This window comes from Orycteropus afer, unplaced genomic scaffold (assembly GCF_000298275.1).
Source record: "Orycteropus afer afer isolate SDZICR_OR568_19922 unplaced genomic scaffold, OryAfe1.0 scaffold00101, whole genome shotgun sequence".
Classification (NCBI taxonomy): domain Eukaryota; kingdom Metazoa; phylum Chordata; class Mammalia; order Tubulidentata; family Orycteropodidae; genus Orycteropus; species Orycteropus afer.
Window position 1 is genome coordinate 4,375,234 of NW_006921688.1, and position 19,790 is coordinate 4,395,023.

At 41.1% G+C, this 19,790-nt stretch overlaps 1 protein-coding gene across 1 annotated transcript in view; it reads left to right on the forward strand.

The window, feature by feature from the left end:
- The window catches only part of TAB2 (TGF-beta activated kinase 1 (MAP3K7) binding protein 2), a 37,413-nt gene that overhangs the window by 12,347 nt on the left and 5,276 nt on the right, over window positions 1-19,790 (forward strand).

Genomic DNA, 19,790 nt, shown 5'->3' on the forward strand with positions numbered 1-19,790 from the left:
TGGGTTTCCGAGACAATATCTCTACAGAAGTAAATTGCCCAGTCTTCCTTCTGAGGAGCAGCTGGTGGGTTTGAACTGCCAGCCTTCTAGTTAGCAGTCAAATGCCTTAGGCACTATGCCACCAGAGCTCTTGGCTGAAATGAACTGCTATTGGCCATCTTGAATTAGATGGTTGTAAATGGTCCGCTATGCCAGGAATGACAAATTGAAGAGGAATGTTACCACATTTGTCGTCAAAAAGAACATTGCAAGATCTATCCAGAAGTACAGTGCTGTCAGTGATAGGATAATGTCCATATGCCTGCAAGGAAGAGCCATTAATACTCCCGTTACTCAGATTTACACACCAACCACTAAAGCCAAAGATGAAGAAATTGAACACTTTACCAACTTCTGCAGTCTGAACTTGACTGAACATGCAATCAAAATACGTTGATAATTACTGGTGATTGGAAATGAAGTATAGGTATGGTGTTGGTGAAAGAATGATGCTGAAGCTCACATGATAGACTTTTGCAAGACCAGCAACTTACTCATTGCAAATACCTGTTTCTCAACAACATACCAAAAAAAAAAAAAACTGCCATCGAGTCGATTCCGACTCATAGTGACCCCCATTGGGTTTCCAAGGTGGTAAATCTTTATAAAAATAGATTACCTGCTTTTCCTTCCACGGAGTGGCTAGTGTGTTTGAACCACCAACCTTCTGTTTTGCAGTCAAATGCCTTAGGCACTGTACCACCAGAGCACCTTCTCAACAACATAAGCAGCGGTTTTACCACATAGATTTTGCCAGCTGAAATACACAAGTATAAATCAGTTGCATCTGCGGAATGAGATGATAAAGAAGCTCAATATCATCAGTCAGAACAAGGTCACAGGCCAACTGTCAGTTGCTCCTGTGTAAGTTCAAGTTGAAGCTGAAGAAAATTAAAACAAGAGTGAAAGTAAGACCTTGATTATATCCCACCTGAATTTAGAGACCATCTGAAGAATAGATTTGACACATTGAACACCAGTGACTGAAGACCAGACAAATTGTAGGATGACATCAAGGACATCATACAGAGGAAACCAAAAGGTCATTAAAAAGACAGGAAAAGAAGAAAAGACCAAAATAAATGTCAGAGGAGACTCTAAAACTTGCTCTGGAAGATGGAGTAGCAAAAATGGGGAGAAGAAATGATACAGAAGAGCTGAACAGAAAATTTCAGAGGGTGGCTCAAGATGACAAACTGGTATGAAATGTGCAAAGACCTAGCATTGGAAAATCAAATGGGAAGAACACCCTCAGCATTTCTCAAGGTGAAAGAACTGTGGGAAAAAAAAAAATTCAAGCCTGGAGTTGGCAATATTGAAGGATTCTATGGGCAGAATATTGAATGATGCAGGAAGCATCAAAAGAAGATGGAAGAAGTGCACAGTCACTGTACCAAAAAGAATTGGTTTATGTTCAGCCATTTCAGGATGCAGCATATGATTAAGAACTTAATGGTATCAAAGGAAGTAGTCCAAGTGACACTGAAGGCACTGGCAAAAAACAAGGTTCCAGGAATTAATGGAGTGCCCACTGAGAGAGATTCAACAAATAGATGCAGCACTGGAGGTGCTTAGTTATGTATGCCAAGAAATTTGGAAGACAGCCACCTGGCCAACTGACTAGAAGAGATCAGTATTTGTGCCCACTCCAAAGAAAGGTAATGCAACAGAATGTGGAAATTATTGAAAAAATGTCATTAAGACACAGGCAAGTAAAATGTTGCTGAAAATAATTCAAAGCCAGTTGCAGCAATATATTGACAGAGACCTACAGAAATTCAGGCTGCATTCAGAAGAGAACAAGTTATTGGTGGTGGTGGTGGTGGTGTCGAGTCGGACCCAACTCATAGCAACCCCTCCTTGGGTTTCTGAGGCAGTATCACTACGGAAGTAGATTGCCCCATCTTCCTTCCAAGGAGTGGCTGGTGGGTTTGAACCTCTAGCCTTCTGGTTAGCAGTCAAGTGCTTTAGGCACTACCCTACCAGAGCTCCCGAAGAGAACATGGGACGAGGGATATCATTAATTGCTGATGTCGGATGAATCTTGGCTGAAAGTAGAGCATACCAGAAAGATGTTTACCTGTACTTAGTTGAATATGCAAACACATTCAACAGTGTGGATCATAACCATATCCATAATGTTATGGGTAACATTGCAAATTATGGGAATTCCAGAATACTTAATTGTTCTCATGAGTGACCTGTACATAGACCAAACAGCTGCCTTTGAACAGAACAAGGGATACTTCATGGTTTAAAATCAGGAAGGGTGTGTGTCAGTGTTGTATCCTTTCAACATACTTGTTCAATCTGTATGCTAAGCAAATAATCTGAGAAGCTTGAGTATGAACAAGAATGTGGCATCAGGACTGGAGGAAGACTCATTAACAACATGCGATATGCACATAACACAACCCTGCTTGCTCAAATTGAAGACTTGAAGCACTTACTGAAGATCAAATACTACAGCCTTCAGTAAGAATTACATCTCAACATAAAGAAAACAGAGATCCTCACAAGTGGACCAATAAGCAGCATCACGATAAATGGAGGCCTGACCCAAGGCATTTTTAATAGGCTCATAGGCACATGAAAGCTGAATAAGGAAGACTGAAGAAGAATTAATTTGAACTGTGGTATTGATGAAGAATTTTGAAAATACAGCAGACTGCCAGAAGAACAAATGTATCTACCTTGGAACAAGTACAGCCAAATGCTTCTTGGAAGCAAGAATGGCCAAACTTCGTCTCACCTGTTAGGGCATGCTGTCAGGAGGGACTGGTCCCTAGAGAAGTATATCATGCTTGGTAAAGTAGAGGGTCAGTGAAAAAGAGGAAGACGAAGACCCTCGATGAGATGGATTGACACAGTGGCTCCCACGATGGGCTCAAGCACAGCAATGATAGTGAGGATGTCCCAGGACCAGGCAGTGTTTGGTTCTGTTGTATGTAGGGTCACCATGACTCAGTGGCACCTAACAGCAACAACTAACTTGCTATCTCCAGTTTCCTCCCGTTCTTTCTTGAATCCATTCCCATCAGGGTTTTAACCCTTACAGCCAACCAAAACTGCTCTTGCCAAGATGATCAAGGACAGGATTGTTACTAAAGCCAGTGGTCACCTTTCAGCTCTCTTCTTCCCTGGTCTGTATTAGCAGCACATGACAAAGTCGACCACCCTCTTCTCTGTGAAACATTTTGTTCATTTGGCCTCTAGGATTCTACACTAGGATTTCCACTTCTCCCTTTTTCATTGGTAGTTTGCCTCCATCTCTTTGCCCTTTCAACTCTTTTCCTTACACCTCTCAACAAATGAGATCAAAGCCCCAGAGCTCAATTCTTGGACCTTTTTCTATCACTGCTGTTCCCAATATCTCATTCAGTCCCACAACCTTAAATATCATTGTATGCTAATGACTCCCAAATTTATAACTCTGACCTGCACTTCCCTGAATTGCAAGTCACTTTTAATTTTTACATAGCATCTCCATTTGAATGTTTAATAGGCATTTTAAACTTACCATGTCTAAAACAGCTTCTGACATTCCCCTCAACTGACTATTCCCATGTTGTTAAGACCACTTAATTTTTCTAGTTATTATTAGGCCAGAAACCTTGGAAACATCCTTGACTCCCTCTTTCTCACACATTGCACATTTAAATGGACAGCAAATCTTGCCAACTCTAACATTCAAATTGTGTATCAAGAATTCTGTCCCTTCTAACCACTCCCATTGTCACCGTTCAGGCCTGAGCCACCGTCATCTCTGAGATGGATTACTGGAATAGCCTACTAACTGATCTGCCCCCTTGTGCTGTGCTTTCAACTCAGCAGCTAGAGAGATTCTGTTAATAAGAATGGAAATCGATCATGTTACCCCCCACACACAGTTGCTGTCTAGTAGAGTAAAAGCTGCAGGGCCTTACATGATCTGCTGCCCCCTGCCCCCCAGGCTTTTTCCCTATCACTCATCACCTCACTTGCTCACCCTACTGGCCTTCTTGCTATTCCTTCAACATAGAAGGCATACCAAACCACAGGGCCTTTCTACTTGTTCTCTGTCTGGAATTCTCTTCTCCCAGAAATCTGCAGTTAAGCTTCCTCTCTTCTTTGGCTCTTTACTCCAAAGTCACGTTTTCAATGAGGTGTTTCTTGGTCTTTGTGTAAACTCCTCCCCCAGCCCTAGGATTTCCTGTCTCTCTTTCCCTGCTTGTATTTGCTCAAGGAAAAAATGTGAATACTGGAGTCTTAAACATTACTAACCCCCTGGTCGGTGCAGATGGTTAAGGTGCCCAACTGCTAACTGAAAGGTTGGCAATTTGAGTTCATGCAGAGGCATGTGCCTCAGAAGAGAGGCCTGGTGATCTGCTCCCAAACAGTCAGCCCTTGAGAACCCTGCGGGGCAGTCCCACTCTGACAACCGCGGACCACCATGAGTTGGAATCGGCGCAGTGGCAGCTGGTTGTTTAATATTTGCTAAAAGCTTCTGTGTGCTAGGCAATGTTCTGAGTGCTCACTTATTTCTCAGAACCAATGATAAAGTAGGTGTTGGGGGCCTTGGAAAGAAGTCTGGTGGTACCATGCGTAAGGCACTCAGCTGCTAACCCAAAAGATCTGTGATTTGAACCCACCAGCCCACTCCGTGGGAGAAAAGATGAGGCAGTCTGCTTCTGTAAAGATTACAGCCTTGGAAACCCTGTGGGGAAGTTCGGCTCTGTCCTTTAGGAGTGCTACAAGTAGGAACTGCCTCAGCAGCAGTGGAGATGGTCCCGTTTTCAGATTCAGACACTTAGATGGATTGAGGCACTTGCCAGAGAACAAGAGGCACAGTCAAGATTCTGGCCTAGGAGACTGATGGGGAGTCCACACTCTTAACCACAGTTCTATAATGTTTTTCTTCCTAAATTTTTAAAATAAACCCTCTGAAGACTCTTCAGTTTGATCTTATAGCTTCATATAATCCCTTAGAGATGAGCAGCTTGGAGCCAATAGAGCACTCAATTAAAAAAAAAAAAATACATGGACAGCTAAGGGGAAAAAAAGCATTAGAAATAATATGAAACCAATAAAGTGATGGCCTGAGTAGATACTAAGTGTTGGGAGCACCTTCTCACAAGGCACCTGAGGATTTGAAAGAAAGAAATCCTGATGCGTGAAGGCTCTGGTTTGAGAGCTCAAAGCCTACCAAAAAGCAAGCCAGTGGGTTCCTCAGTCTGCCACTCAAATTGCTGCTTTTCACTGTCAGCCCTTAAACAGCTGCAACCACTGTGATCACTTTCTTAAATATGCCCACGTTCTTGTGACTTGTACCTCACAGTATCCACGTGTGTGGGTGCGCGCGTGCCGTCTTGGGTAGGAGCTGTACCGTCGGCTTTCATCTGATTCCCTTCTGGTTGCTGTGGAACTGGTGTTGACCCACACTTTCCTGTCATCCATAGACCAGTTAAAATCATGATACAGTGTTTCCTTGAGTTGGTTCAAGTCAGGATTGTTCTTTTCTGAAAATTATGTCTTCTATACTTTTAACCTAAAACGTGTGATGCTTTAGTTTACCCAACACACATGGATGATACTAAACGGGGAGATCTTCTGATGTTTAAACAAGGGTCTTTTCTGAACGCTAATTTGTATGCTATGAATAATAACGGGAAAGAAGTCACTCTGCTTCCTACAATGAGAGTGATCTTTCCAAAGCTCCTGAAACATGGCTTCAGAGTAGAAAAATAAGTTGATCCAGGTACTAAAATCAAAGAAAAACATTTTTCCCAAATTGAGGAAGAAGCATACATAATTTGGTAACCAAAATGTTTTTTAGTCTAACATTAAAAATTTTCAAAGATGAAAATTTGTTCATAAAAAATACATATTGTTTGATATACCTCTGCTGTGTAGTTAGCAGGGAAAAAAAAAATTCATGAAACTTTTTCCAGGATGTGGCTCATATTAACACCAAGTCTAGCACTCTCCATTTCCCACAAAAGACAAGTAAACTTGTGTCACTGAAGCACTGCAGGAGCTCCAGTGAAAAATGAGGGCAAAATAGGGGGAAAAAAAAAAAAAAAAAAATGATAAATTTTTGTTCGAATTCTTCAGCTATGAAGACTCATATTTTACCTAAGAGAACGTTTCTTGTCATGAATGAATCAGGTTCCTGGCCAGATACCTTTGCCCCCCTTGAGTTGTACCACCTGACTCTACCTAGCTTCTGAACAATACCCAGAAATAGTCAGCATTTGTGGTATTGAGACTTCATGGTGTTCCTCCTCTTTCATAAAGGTATGTTTTTAATAACACTGAGAACTTTTATAGGTATGTCCTTGTTATGTGCCGTCAGTCGGCCCTGACTCATAGCGACCCCTCCTTGGGTTTCCAAGGCAGTATCCCTATGGACGTAGATTGCCCAACTGTCCTTCCAAGGGAGTGGCTGGTGGCTTTGAACCACCAATCTTCTGGTTAGCAGTCAAGTGCCTTAGGCACTCTGCTACCAGAGCTCCCTTTATAGGTATGAGAAACAAAATGCTTCACTCATTCAAACCAGTTTTCATGATGAGGGAAAAAAGGCCTACTTTCCTTATTTCATTCCACTCCTTGGAAGGAAGATTGGGCAGTCTACTTCCATAGTGATACTGCCTCAGAAACACAAGGAGGGGTCGCTGTGAGTCAGATCTGACTCCATGGTAGTGGGTTCCATAATTCTTTAATAATAGCTGGGAATTCTTGCCAAACCATTGTCGCATAATGCTTAAAAAGTTTATTCATGTTGTAGTGTGACCTTTATTCTTTTCTATGGCTGAATAATATTCCATTGTATGGTTATGCTATATTTTGTTTGTTCATTCCTCAGTTGAAGGACATTGAGGTGGCTTCTAATTTTCGGCTGTTGGGATAATGCTGCTATAAGCATTTGTGTACAAGTGTTTATGTGGACTTTTTTTTTTTTTTTTTTTTAGGTCTCTTGGATATATACTTAGGAGTGGGATTACTGGGTCATATGTTAACTCAGTGTTTAACTGTTTGAGGAATTGACACACTGTTCTCCAGAGTGACAGTGCTGGTTTGCATTCACACTACCAGTTCATAAGGGTTCCTGTTTCTCCATCCTCAACAACATTTGCTATTATCTGACCTTTTTTTTCCATAACCGTTCTAGTGGGTGGAAAGTGGTATTTCATTGTGGTTTTGATTTGCATTTCCCTGATGGCTAATGATGTCTAGCATCTTTTCATGTGCCTACTGGTCATTTGTAAGGTGCTCTGGTGGCACAGTGCCTAAGGCATTTGACCGCTAACCAGAAGACTGGCGGTTTAGACTCACCAGCTGCTTTGTGGAAGGCAGATGGGGCAGTCTACTTCCGTAAAGATTTACTGCCTTGGAAACTCAGTGGAGTAGGAATCAACTCAGTGACAGTGGGTTTGGTTTTTGGTTTATTGGTCATTTGTATATTTTCTTTGGAGAAATGCCTATTTGTATCCTTTGCCCATTTTTCAGTTCAGTTATTTGTGTTTCTGTTTGTATATTCTAGATATGAGTCTCTTATCAGATAGAGGATTTACCGTTATTTTCTCTCTGTAGGTGTCTTCACTTTTTTGATAGTGTCTATTGAAGCACCAGAATTTTCGTTTAGATGCAGCCAGTTTACCTGTTGTTTCTTTTGCAATGCATGCTGTCTGTGTCACGTCTAAGACTCCGTTGTCAAATCAGAGCTCACGAAGATTTACTCCTATGTTTTCTTCTAAGAATTGTATATAGTTTTAGCTCTTCCACTTAGATCTTTGCCCTATTTTTTGGTTAAATTTTATATGATGTGAGAGTAGAGCTCTAACAACTTTATTGTTTTGTGTGTGGCTATCCAGATATCCTAGCACCATTTGTTGACAAGACTGTTCTTTCCTCCATTGACTAGTCTTGACATCTTTGTAGAATATCAGTTGACTGGTAGACACACGGGCTATTTCTAGATTCTGAATCCTGCCCGATGATCTTTCTGTCTGCCCTTAGGCCGGTTTCTCACTGTCTGATTACTGTTGCTTTGTAGTAAGTTTTGAAATTAGGAAGAGTGAGTTCCTGCTTTGTGCTCTTTAAAGATTGTATTAGCTATTCAATGTCTTTTGAAAATTTTATATAAATTTTAAAATCAGCTTGTCAATTTTGATAAAGAATCAGCTGGCATTCTGATGGGGGGATTGTGTTGGACTATTGTTTTTCTACATTTCTACATATACTTGAATTTTCATGCATAGAACAACAAGATGTATAATGAAAAGTTTCTCTCATCGGAGATAACTGGTAAATATTCACAAACACTTCGTTTTGTATTCTTACAGAAATGGAAAGCATAAATCAAGTATATATATATATTTGTTTCTTATTACACAAATGGAACATACCATTTTGCTTTTTTTTCTTTATCCTAGTGTATCTTTAAGATTATTCTGCCAGGAAATGCAGATCTACTGCTTTAAAAAAAAAAAAAAAAAAGTAGCTACAGTATATTTTGTACCATAATCTCTCTAACCAATCTCTTCTTAATGGCCCTTAAGGTGGTTACTAATTTTGGATCTTGCTTTACAAACAGTGCTGCAGTAAAAGTCCTTTTGTATACATATTTGTGCCCATGTCCAAGTAGGTTGGCAGAAGAGATTATCAGGAGTGAAACTGCTATATCAAAGGATAGGTACATTTCTAATTTATCATTTAGGCTTAGTAGCATAGTGCCTAAGGCACTTGACTGCTAACCAGAAGGCTGGCGGTTCAAACCCACCAGCCACTCTTCGGAAGGAAGATGGGGCAATCTACTTCCGTAGTGATATTGCCTCGGAAACCCAAGGAGGGGCTGCTATGAGTTGGGTCTGACTCGACGGGACATAACAACAACGTTACGGTAACAGACTATGACTTAAAACAACAAAGGTTTACTTGTAGCTCTCACTCCTTGTCTGTCTTAGTTGGTGGCCTCTGCTCTGTATCCTCCTCACTCAGGGACCCAAGACAAAGCTGCCCACTCCCTGCTTCCATGATTGTTCAGGTAAGACAGAGGAAGTATGCCAGATCAGTCCTGGCTCCTGAAGCTTCTGCCCAGACACCTTGTTATTCTTTAGCCAAAACAAGTCACATGGACACCCCTAACTTCAGAGCAAATGGGGAAGTTCAGTTCTACCACATGCCTGCAAGGCACAGAGAAATATTTGGTGGAGGACACTAACGACCACCACAGTAGATGTTGCCAATACCAATTTATGCTCCCACGTTTATAACAGCGAATCATTTTCAGCACATCCTTTCACACCACCCATCACTATGTAGGTGAGATACACGTCTTTGCTTGGTAGGTAAAAAATATATATATATTTTTTTTAATTTGAGTTTTTTAAAGTATGAGTGAGGCTAAACCTCTTTTCATGTATTTTAAGCCATTTGTATGCCCTTTTTTTGTGAACTTGCCTGTTTTTGTAGGCTGCCTAGTCTGGTTTTTCTAATTTGTTATTACTTTAACTTGGTTGGTAAAATTATTTTTAACTCTTATATATTCAAATTTAGGAGCTCTGGTAGCATAGTGCCTAAGGCACTTGACTGCTAACCAGAAGGCTGGTGGTTCAAACCCACCAGCCACCCCTTGGAAGGAAGATGGGGCAATCTACTTCCATAGTGATACTGCCTTGGAAACTCAAGGAGGTGTTGCTGTGAGTAGGGGCCGACTCGACGGCACATAACAACAACAACAACATATTCAAATTTATCATTTTTTTATTTTCCTTATGACTTTTAGGTTTTATTTGTGTCTTACTTAGGAAGCTCTTCCCTATTCCAAGATTTTGAAAAATGAAAACAGAAATCTTTTCTGTGTTACATGATACTCCTTGAGACTATATTGAACTGGTCTCATTTCTCTTCCTTATGGCAACACTTTATAAACTTGAAAATAGCTACCATATTGCCTTTTAAATTATTTCTTTAAGCTGTAAACATCCTCAGTTCCTGTAATAGTTCACCTAGTTGTATTTCTGTGACACCTTTTTGTGGCTCTGTAAACAAAACTTTTAGACATCATCATCTACTCTTAATGCCATAAATTGCATGCATAATCTTAATTGTGTTCAGGTAAGTGCCAACAAATTATTGTTCTAGCAGACATGGCATTTACACCTAAATGACTTAACACTCTCATCCATTATTAATATTAATATATAAATAATCTCATCTTCTTTAAAATAATTAAGGTTAAGCAACATTCCTCACAGTTTTTTATTTATGTCTTTTGCTCAAATTATAGGCAAGATAATGAATTCAGACTTAAAAACTGCAAAATAGAAGAAAGCATCAGGATACTTGATTTAAATGGCCCAAAAGTCAGTGCCATTACACAGTGATATAACAGATATGTTTCCTCCTCTCAGTAAAGTTACAGTCTAGACAAAGCTTGATTTATTTTAGAATATGAGTTCCAAAAGACTTAAAGGAAAAAAAGGCCTGTTGCCATTGAGTCAATTCCAACTAAATCACCCCCATGTGTTCAGAGTAGAACTGCCCTCTAGGATTTTCAGTGGCTGTAATCTTGCAGAAATAGAACACCAGACCTTTCTTCTGCAGCTGCTGGAGGGATTCAGACCACCAGCCTGTTGGTCATTAGTCAAGCACTCTTTGCATCACCAGGGACCTCTCGAAGACTTAAGCATGAAAAATCTTTTTAACACAAAAAAATAAAAGGCACTCTCAAGTGGCATTTCTCAAGCTAAAAGAACTGAAGAAAAAATTCAGGCCTTGAATTGCAATATTGAAGGATTCTATGGGCAAAATATTGAATGATGCAGAATCGTCAAAAGAAGATGGAAGGAATACACAGAGTCACTGTATTCAAAAAGAATTGGTCGACATTCAGACATCTCAGGAGATAGCATATGATCAAGAACCGATGATATTGAAGGAAGAAGTCTAAGCTGCAGTTAAGGCATTGGTGAAAAACAGGGCTCCAGGTATTGATGGGATACCCATTGAGATGTTCCAAAGAATGGACGCAGCTCTGGAGATGCTCACTCATCTGTGCCAAAAAATTTGGAAGACAGCTGTCTGGGTAACAGACTGGAAGAGAGCCACATTTGTGCCCATTTCCAAAGAAAGGTGATTCAACAGAATGCAGAAATTTATTGAATAATATCTTTAATATCACAACCAAGTGATTTTGCTGAAGATAATTCAAAAACAGTTGTTTTTGAACTGCCAGAAATTGAAGCTGGATTCAAAAGAGATCATGGAATGAAGGTTATCATTGCTGTTGTCAGATGGATCTTGGCTGAAAGTAGAGAATACCAGAAAGATGCTTACCTGTGTTTTATTGACTATGCAGAGGCATTCGACTTTGTGGATAACGAATTATGGATACTACTGCAAGGAATGGGAATTCCAGACACTTAATTGTACTCATGTAGAATCTGTATATGGACTAAGAGGTAGTCATGCAAACAGAACAAGGGGATACTGCATTGTTTAATATTAGGAAAGGTGGATCAGAGTTGTATCCTTTCCCCGTACTTACTCAGTTTGTATGCTAAGCACATAATCTGAGTAGCTTTGAACTGTTTAAAAGAATGTGGCATTTCACTGTATATAAATTATATTTCAATAAAATGTATTAAAAGAAGAAGAAGAAGAATGTACCATCAGGATTGAAGGAAGACTTATTAACAACGCGTGACATGCAGATGACACAGCCTTGCTTACTGAAAGTGATGAAGCACTTACTGATGAAGATCAAAAACTATATACAGCCTTCAGTGTGGAGTACACCTCAACATAAAACAAAAATCCTCACAACTAGGCCAGTAAGCAACATCATGATAAATGGAGAAGAGATTGAAGTTGTTAAAGATTTCATTATACTTGGATCCACAATCAGTGCCCACGGTAGCAGCAGTCAAGACATCAAAAGACTTCCTTCGGCACATCTACTGCAAAAGATGCAAAGATAATACTTTAAAGACGAAGATGCACCTCACCTAAGCCGTGTTATTTTTCAGTTGGCTCATATGCCTGTAAAAGGTGGACAGTGAAAAAAGGAAGACCAAAGAAAAATTTCTGTCTTTGAATTATGGTGTTGGTGAAGAATATTAAATGGACCATAGACCACCAGAAGAATGAGCAAATTTGTCTTGGAAAAAGTACAGCTAGAATACTCCTTAGAATCAAGAATGGCATGACTTAATCTCAAGTACTTTGGACATGTTATCAGGAGGAACCAGTCCCTGGAGAATGATGTCATGCTTGTAAAGTAGAAGGGTCAGTGAAAAAGAGGAGGGCCCTCAATGAGGTGAATTAACACAGTTGCTGTACCAGTGGGTTCGGTTCAAGCATAGCAGTGACTGAGAGGACGGCACAGGACTGGGCAGTGTTGGTTTCGGTTGCACATTGGGTGGCTGTAAGGCAGGACCGACTCACAGCACCTGACAGTACCAGCAACAACATGTAAAGGGTTTGGGAGGTAACTGTCCTAGGTCCTTTGAGTGCCCGAGTACATCTTCATGCCTGAGTGATGGTGGGGATAGAATTCTTGGTTAAAAGTCATCTGTCCACAGCAGGTGGTACTGAGGCTCGTGTCCCTCAGGGAGGGCATGCTTGTGTGTTCACATGTCGTTTTTTTTTTTTCTTTCTGGAAACATTTAGGGGCTTTTCATCCTAGTAGTCAAAACTTGTACAATGATGTGTCTAGGTGTAGGTGTATTTTTTTCCCAGCATCTCATCCCATATTCAGAGGGCCTCTTCACTTTAAAGAGTAGCCCCAGGAAATTCTCTTCTGATCCCCACTAGTTTTGTTTCTGGAACTCTTCTTGTTCAGATATGTAACATCCCGGCACGACTCTCTATCTTTCACTGTCTTATTTCTCAGTATATTTCACCTCCTAGTCTTTCTGTTTTACATTTTAGGTAATTTCCAACCCATGTATGAAATTTTCATTTCAGCTGCAATGCCTTCTATTTCTAGGAAGTGGTTTAGTTCTTCTCTGATTCCTTTTTCAACACAAAATTCTATTTTATGGGTATTGTGTGTTGTCTTAAATCTCCTGGTGATGTTAATTAGAATTAAAGTTAGCTTCCCTCTCCTGAGTGGTCTTCACTTAACATGGGTTTAGTTTTTATGTTTGTCTAGTTTTTCAGGTGTTCTTCAAATACATGGTGATCCTTGACTGTTGGTTCTTATTAAGAATGAGGTTATGTGGCAGCTAACTAAAAATTCTGTGTATGTAAACAAGACTTGTCAGTTGGCAGACTGCTTTGTGATGAATAAGTGAGGAGCCAGCTGTGCCAAGAGAACTCTTCACCAGTGTTGGGGGCGGGGGCGGGGGCAGGCATGGAGATGGGTGTTTTGGGAACCTTAAGAGAAAACACATGACTGGGGAGAAGTTGGCTGTTCCATGTACACAGGTGTACAGTTAACCCTCCTGTTTTCTGCCCTGTTGCTCACTCTGCCTCTTCTTGTTACCTATAGTCTCCAGTGTCTGGAGCCTCTTGAGGATTCCTCAGGGCAGGTGCGCTGTCGCCTGTCTGCAGTGCCCTGTGGGATTGCAGCCTTCTGCACTCTGCATCAGCCTGTGCCATTTCTTCTGTTGTCGGTCTTCTAGAAACCTGTTGAAATCTTCTGTCCACTAATTGCCTCTTCCTCCTTTGTTGTTACTGGATTGTGCCTGTGTCATTGTCGTGGAGTTTCAGAAGGCAACAGATGACACAAATGCAATTCTCAGTCAGCCATCTACATAAAACTCCTGGCTAATATAATTGAATTTCTGTAGCTTGGCTTTTACGTTCATGACACTCAATATGTAAATAAATGACGAGAATGGAGGGAGTTTTCCTTCAGCTGATCCACTCAAGTCTGTGGCCAGTCACCCCTCCTCTGCGTGCAGTGCACATCACTGGGTCAGTCGCACAGGAGCCTGGTTTACCTGCATGTGTGCTGTGGTTGTTAGGTGCCGTCTGCATGTGTAGCTGAAACGATACTTCTTTTGTCCAAATATTCACTCATAACGTACTTCACTGATTGTTTATAACATTCTCTCACATTCCAAAACAAACAAACAAATCACCAGTGTTAAGTGACTTTCTCAAATCTCTCTGTTCAGTTATTTTCCATAGCAGAGGTGAAAGTAGATTTCTAGCCTAACTTGACAACTGTAAGCATTTTGTGAGCTTTCCTTACTCCTTTTTCTAAACTGTCTCCTCCTTTTGGAACCTGAAAGTATAATTGTCACATTTCTTTCTCCTAAGTCAACACCCAACCCTTCTTTACTTGGTGGAGGCTGATCAGAGCAAAAGCGTGCTGGCAGTCCTGCCACCGTTCTTCAGTAGGAGTCTAATGCTGTTCCTTGATGGACAAATAGTGTGTGTCAGCTTGCACACTGAGAGCTAAGCTTGCAGCAGAACTACAGCTGGAAAAGAAAACCGTGGAGCTTTAGCTGAATTTTCATAGTGATTTTTAGAAATTCATCCAGACACTCCTATTTTCTGGAATCCCAGACCACAAAAAAAAGTGACCTGGACACGTAAATATCCAGAGGCTTAGAAGAAATGGAGGCGCTTTCTTTCCTACTGTATTCACAACATTTTAGCCTGTTTATAACTTAAACATACAGAAGAGCTGCTGAGAGGTCTACAGATGCTGTCATCTCTGTAATACAGTTGTTAACCCCTCTGCTCTAACATTTTGTTTTCACTGGAAAGAAAGATCTGAATGAGTTGACAAAGGACTTGCAGTGTTTCGCTGTAGAGCTGCAGTCGAAGCCGAGATAATCTGGCCCTTCCTTACTCCTGAGCCACCTCTGCAGACTGCAGACACTGCTTGCTCTGTAAAAGGATGTAATATTTTGTGTCTTAGAAGCATTCTGAAGAATTCATTCACTAGCTTTGAAACCATTCCCATAATACTATTTTCAGTAACTGTGGCTCCTTCATTTCTCCTAACTCAGATTTGCATCAGATTTCTGCCTGATGCTAAAGGCCACCTCTAAATAATAGTAGCTGTCTTCTGTGAGTTCTCAGGAGCCCTGGTGGTACCACAGCTGAGCGCTTCGTTGCTAACCAGAAGATTGGTGGCTTGACCCCACTAGCAGCTCCGTGGGAGAAAGATTTGGCAGTCTGTTCCTGTAAAGGTGACAGCGTTGGACACCCCCTGGGGCAGTTCTACCCTGATCTGTAGGGTCCCTGTGGTTTACTTTCTTACTTTGAAAGAAACACTAAGACTTACCTAATTGGAAATTGCTAATGGAGCCGTGGGAGCTCTGGTAGCATAGTGCTTAAGGCATTTGACTGCTAACCAGAAGGCTGGCGGTTCAAACCCACCAGCCACTCCTCGGAAGGAAGGTTGAACAATCTAGTTCCTTAGTGATACTGCCTTGGAAACCCAAGGAGGGGTCGCTATGAGTCGGGTCCGACTTGATGGCACATAACAACAACAACAACAACAGTGGAGCTGTAGGTGACTGAGGGAATGCCCAACCCCTGCTCTGGAATGTATTTTCTAAGATGCATTAATTAGTTGGAAAATAAATTAGAATCTTGTATAACTTTCCATACAGATTAAGAGTTGTAAATCAGCTTTATTTTAATTGTATATTTGCCTAGTGTAACAATTTCATTTCTCTACTTGCCTTTGAGATTTTCTCTTGATCTTTAGTTTTCAGCCATTTGATTATAATGTGTCTGTTGTTGTTGTTAAGTGCCATTGAGTCAGTTTTCAACTCATAGCGGCCCCATGTTTCAGAGAGAACTTCTCCTTTGGGTTTTCCTGGCTGTGATCTTCATAGAAGTGGCTTGCCAGGCCCTTCTCCCACAGAGCCCCTGGGTGAGTTTGAACTGCCAGCCTTTGGTTAGCCACCAGTTGTCACTGCTTGCGCCACCAGGGCACCTTATGATGTGCTAGGTGTTGCTTTTGGTTTTTCGGCTATTTGAATATTGGTTGGGGAATCTCTGGGCTTCTTGGATGTGATTGGTTGTCTTTCCCTAATTTTGAAGACATTGTGATTACTTCTTACTTATTCTAAGTTGTTTCTCTAGTCTCCTGCTTCATCAGTTACGTGTGTGTTAGACTGCAGCCAGTGTGCTGATCAGCTCATCTGAGGAATTCTTTTTCTCTGATACTAGATTATTTCTAGCATTTGGCTCTTTGTTATAATTTCCATCACTCTTCTCACATTCTCCATCTGTCCCTGCATGTGTTCACTAGATCTGTTAACATAATAATCATTGTTATTTTAAACTCCGTCTGATAGCTGCAGCAGCTAGGTCCTCTTTGAGTTTTTTTCTGTTGATGATGGTTCTGTTTCTCTCTTGATGCTGGGTTGGGTTTTTCTCCTGTTTGCCTGTGTGTTTTGTAATTTTTTTTATTGAGTGCCAAAAGTATTTGCAGAAGAACAGAAGGGGCAGGTAAATAGTATTTATGCCCAGAAGTGGGTGCACTTCTTTTTCTGTCAGCTCATTAGTGAGGCTTGAGTGAGGTTAGTCAGGAATGGAGCCTTAAAGCTCCCAGCAATGCTGTTGTCACCTTGTGCCTCTTACAGTGATACCTGGAGTACAGGGTGTCTTATTTTACTGGAGTCCTTTCACCTGGATCCTTTCTGTGCTGTGATGGGTTGCTGTTGTCCTCAGAGGCCTTAATGTGATCAGCAAGGCTCTATGCAATCTAGTAAAGGGCCAGGTAGTAGATCTTTTCGGATTTTGCAGGTCACATGGTCTCTGTTGCATCTATTCAGCTCTGCTGTTGTAGTTCAAAAACAGCCATAGACAGTCAGTAAACGAACGAGCGTGGCTGTACCCCAAGTAGCACTTCCTTACAAAACAGGGGGCTGCACGTGACCCACAGATCTGGCTGTCAGTTGTGCACCCCGTGATTACAGAGTTACTGCCTGCCCTTTCCACTCTCTCTTCTCTGTTCCTTCCTCATGATGTGTAAACTCATAGGGGCTGGGATTAAATGCCTGTTTTGTTCGTTGACTTCCCAGGTGTATAGAACAGCACCTGACACACAGTAGTCCCTCAGTTTATTAAAGGAAACAAAAAACAAGCTCACTGCCATCAAGTTGAATCGACTCATAGCGACCCCTCTTTGGGTTGCCGAGCAGTATCACTGTGGAATTAGATTGCCCAACCTTCCTTCCGAGGAGTGAGTGGCTGGTGGGTTTGAACCGCCAGCCTTCCGGTTAGCGGTCAAGTGCCTTGGGCACTGTGCTGCCAGAGCTCTTGGGTGCTTGGAGTAGTCGTCTTAAATCTGCCTGCCAGGTTACCCAGTATCTGGCTACATCTCCTACACTATTTCATCTATTTCACTTTTTAATTTCAGTGACTATTTTTATTTCTAAAGATTACTTAGGATACTTTTCAAAATCTGCCCTTCTTTTATTTATAGGGTCTTATTCTTTTGACATGTTTGTTCCCTTTGTTATCACTGTACTCATTTTTAACTTTTTCATAGCTTCTTCAGGCTGGTGGGCTGTGGGGTCTCATGGCAGAGCATGTCCTCGCTTGGTCAGTCTTTTCTGTTGGGGTCTTCACTGAGGACTTGCCCTCTATGGGTCCCGTGCTCAACATGAACAAGAGCCAGCACTTGATCATTAGAACCACTAAATAAATGGGTTCAGGATTTTTCTACATTCTTGTGTTAAAGAACAGGTTTAAAAAATAGCTACAGCATTGATTTTTAAAATGCTACTTGAAATCATAGTTCATTTAAACAGATTTCAAATTAATGCTATTTGAGATCTAGTGGTAGGTTGGCTGGGGTTTAGAAACGAAGGAGAATATATTCCTCTTCTGTTTTCCCTTTGCCTTGTTCTTTGTCCCCTCCTCCTGCCTCCATCTCTTCTTGTCCCACTCAAAAATAACAGCCTACATCCTTATACTTCTTTTAAGAAAATAAACAAACTCTAAATGCAGATTTAGGAGCTCTGGTGGCATAGTGCCTAAGGCACTGGACTGCTAACCAGAAGGCTGGTGGTTCAAACCCACCAGCCACTCCTCGGAAGGAAGGTTGGGCAATCTACTTCTGTAGTGATGCTGCTTCAGAAACCCAAGGAGGAGTCGCTGTGAGTCGGATCTGACTCGACGGCAATGAGAGAGAGAGTGCAGATCTAGGAGCTTTGGCGGCATAGTGGTTATGGTACTCGGTTGTTAATCAAAAGATCCACAGTTTGAACCCACCAGCCACTCCGCGGGAGAAAGAGGCAGTCTGTTTCCTTAAAGATGTATAGCCTGAGGGGTGGCTCTACTCTGTCCTATAGGGTCTCTGTGAGTCAGAATCGACTTAGTGGCAGTGGGTTTGGGTTTGGTTTTAAAGCAGAATCTCGTATTTTAGAAAAACAAAAAACCAAACACATTGCCATCAAGTTGGACCCAACTCATAGTGAACCCTCCTTGGGTTTCCGAGGTGGAATCACTACGGAAGCAGTTGCCCAACCTTCCTTCCAAGGTGGCTGGTGGGTTTAAACCACCAGCCTTCTGGTTAGTAGTCAAATGCCTTAGGCACTATGCCACCAGAGTTCCCAATTTTAGAAATAGAGGGATATAAGTCTGCAGTTCAAATAAAATAAACCATATTAATAACAGCCTGTCAAACCAATCTTGGTAGGTAAGGATGTGCAAAGATACAGTGATTTTCAATGTTTATCTGAATAGGCCATGGTTTTTAAAATTTGAGAAATAATGCCCTAATATTTATTTCTTCCAAAAGGGAAAATACAGAGGAATACATCTGTGGATTATATTAACATCAGATGTTTATTGAAAAAGATTATCTAGTTTTTCAACCTTTTTTTTTTTTTTTTAATTTTGAACTACTTGAGCCTAATAACCTCCTCACTCCAAACCCTCTGGTCTCTGGAGCACACTGCTGGATTGCATGACCTGCACGTGCCTTCATATGTCATAGTTTTTTCCTTACTTTTCAGTACGTGTGCTGCCGAAGTAAGCACTTTTTTCTTTACTTTTTAGACTCATAGAGATTTGAGTGTAGTTGAAGATGACAGTTCAGCATTAGTCTAATCTGTTTAATCTGTTTGACTTTTTCATTTTCAGGACTGTTTCATTTCTTTAGGTAGCTCGTCATACTTTTCAGTATCTGTCTGTTTTCTCCTTGTAGATCCTCCCAGACTGCCTTTTTTTCATAGAAGTAGATTGAGAGCTCTTTACGCCCAGTCCAGTGTCCTAAAAGAGGAGACTCATTGCCCAGGGATGGATCACAAAAACACAAGACCAGTTTTTATGGTTTAATAAGGTTTCTCAAGTAGTTCATCATTCATGCTACAAGACTGATTGCTTATTTTGTTTCTTTAAATATCGTGGGAAAATATTTTCACAAAATGTAATCTGCATATAAGAAAATAGAAGTGTTTGACTTACCTAAATAGCATCATTGATTTTACTTTGTGGTTTGAACCCTGTAACATTAGCATCATGTGGATTGAATTAGTCTACCTGTTTTATTTGTTGTATACATCAAAATGCATTGACCTATTTCACAGTCCCTTCTAAAATGTCTCTAAAATTGTGACCTCTTCATATCAGAATTCCTCATCCCTAAACAGAACTTAGGAGCTCTGGTAGCATAGTGGCTAAGTCACTTGCCTGCTAACCAGACGGCTGGCGGTTCAAACCCACCAGCCACTCCTCGGAAGGAAGGTTGGGCAATCCTACTTCCGTAGTGATACTGCCTCGAAAACCCAAGGAGGGGTCGCTATGAGTCAGGGCCGACTCGATGGCACATAACAACAACAACA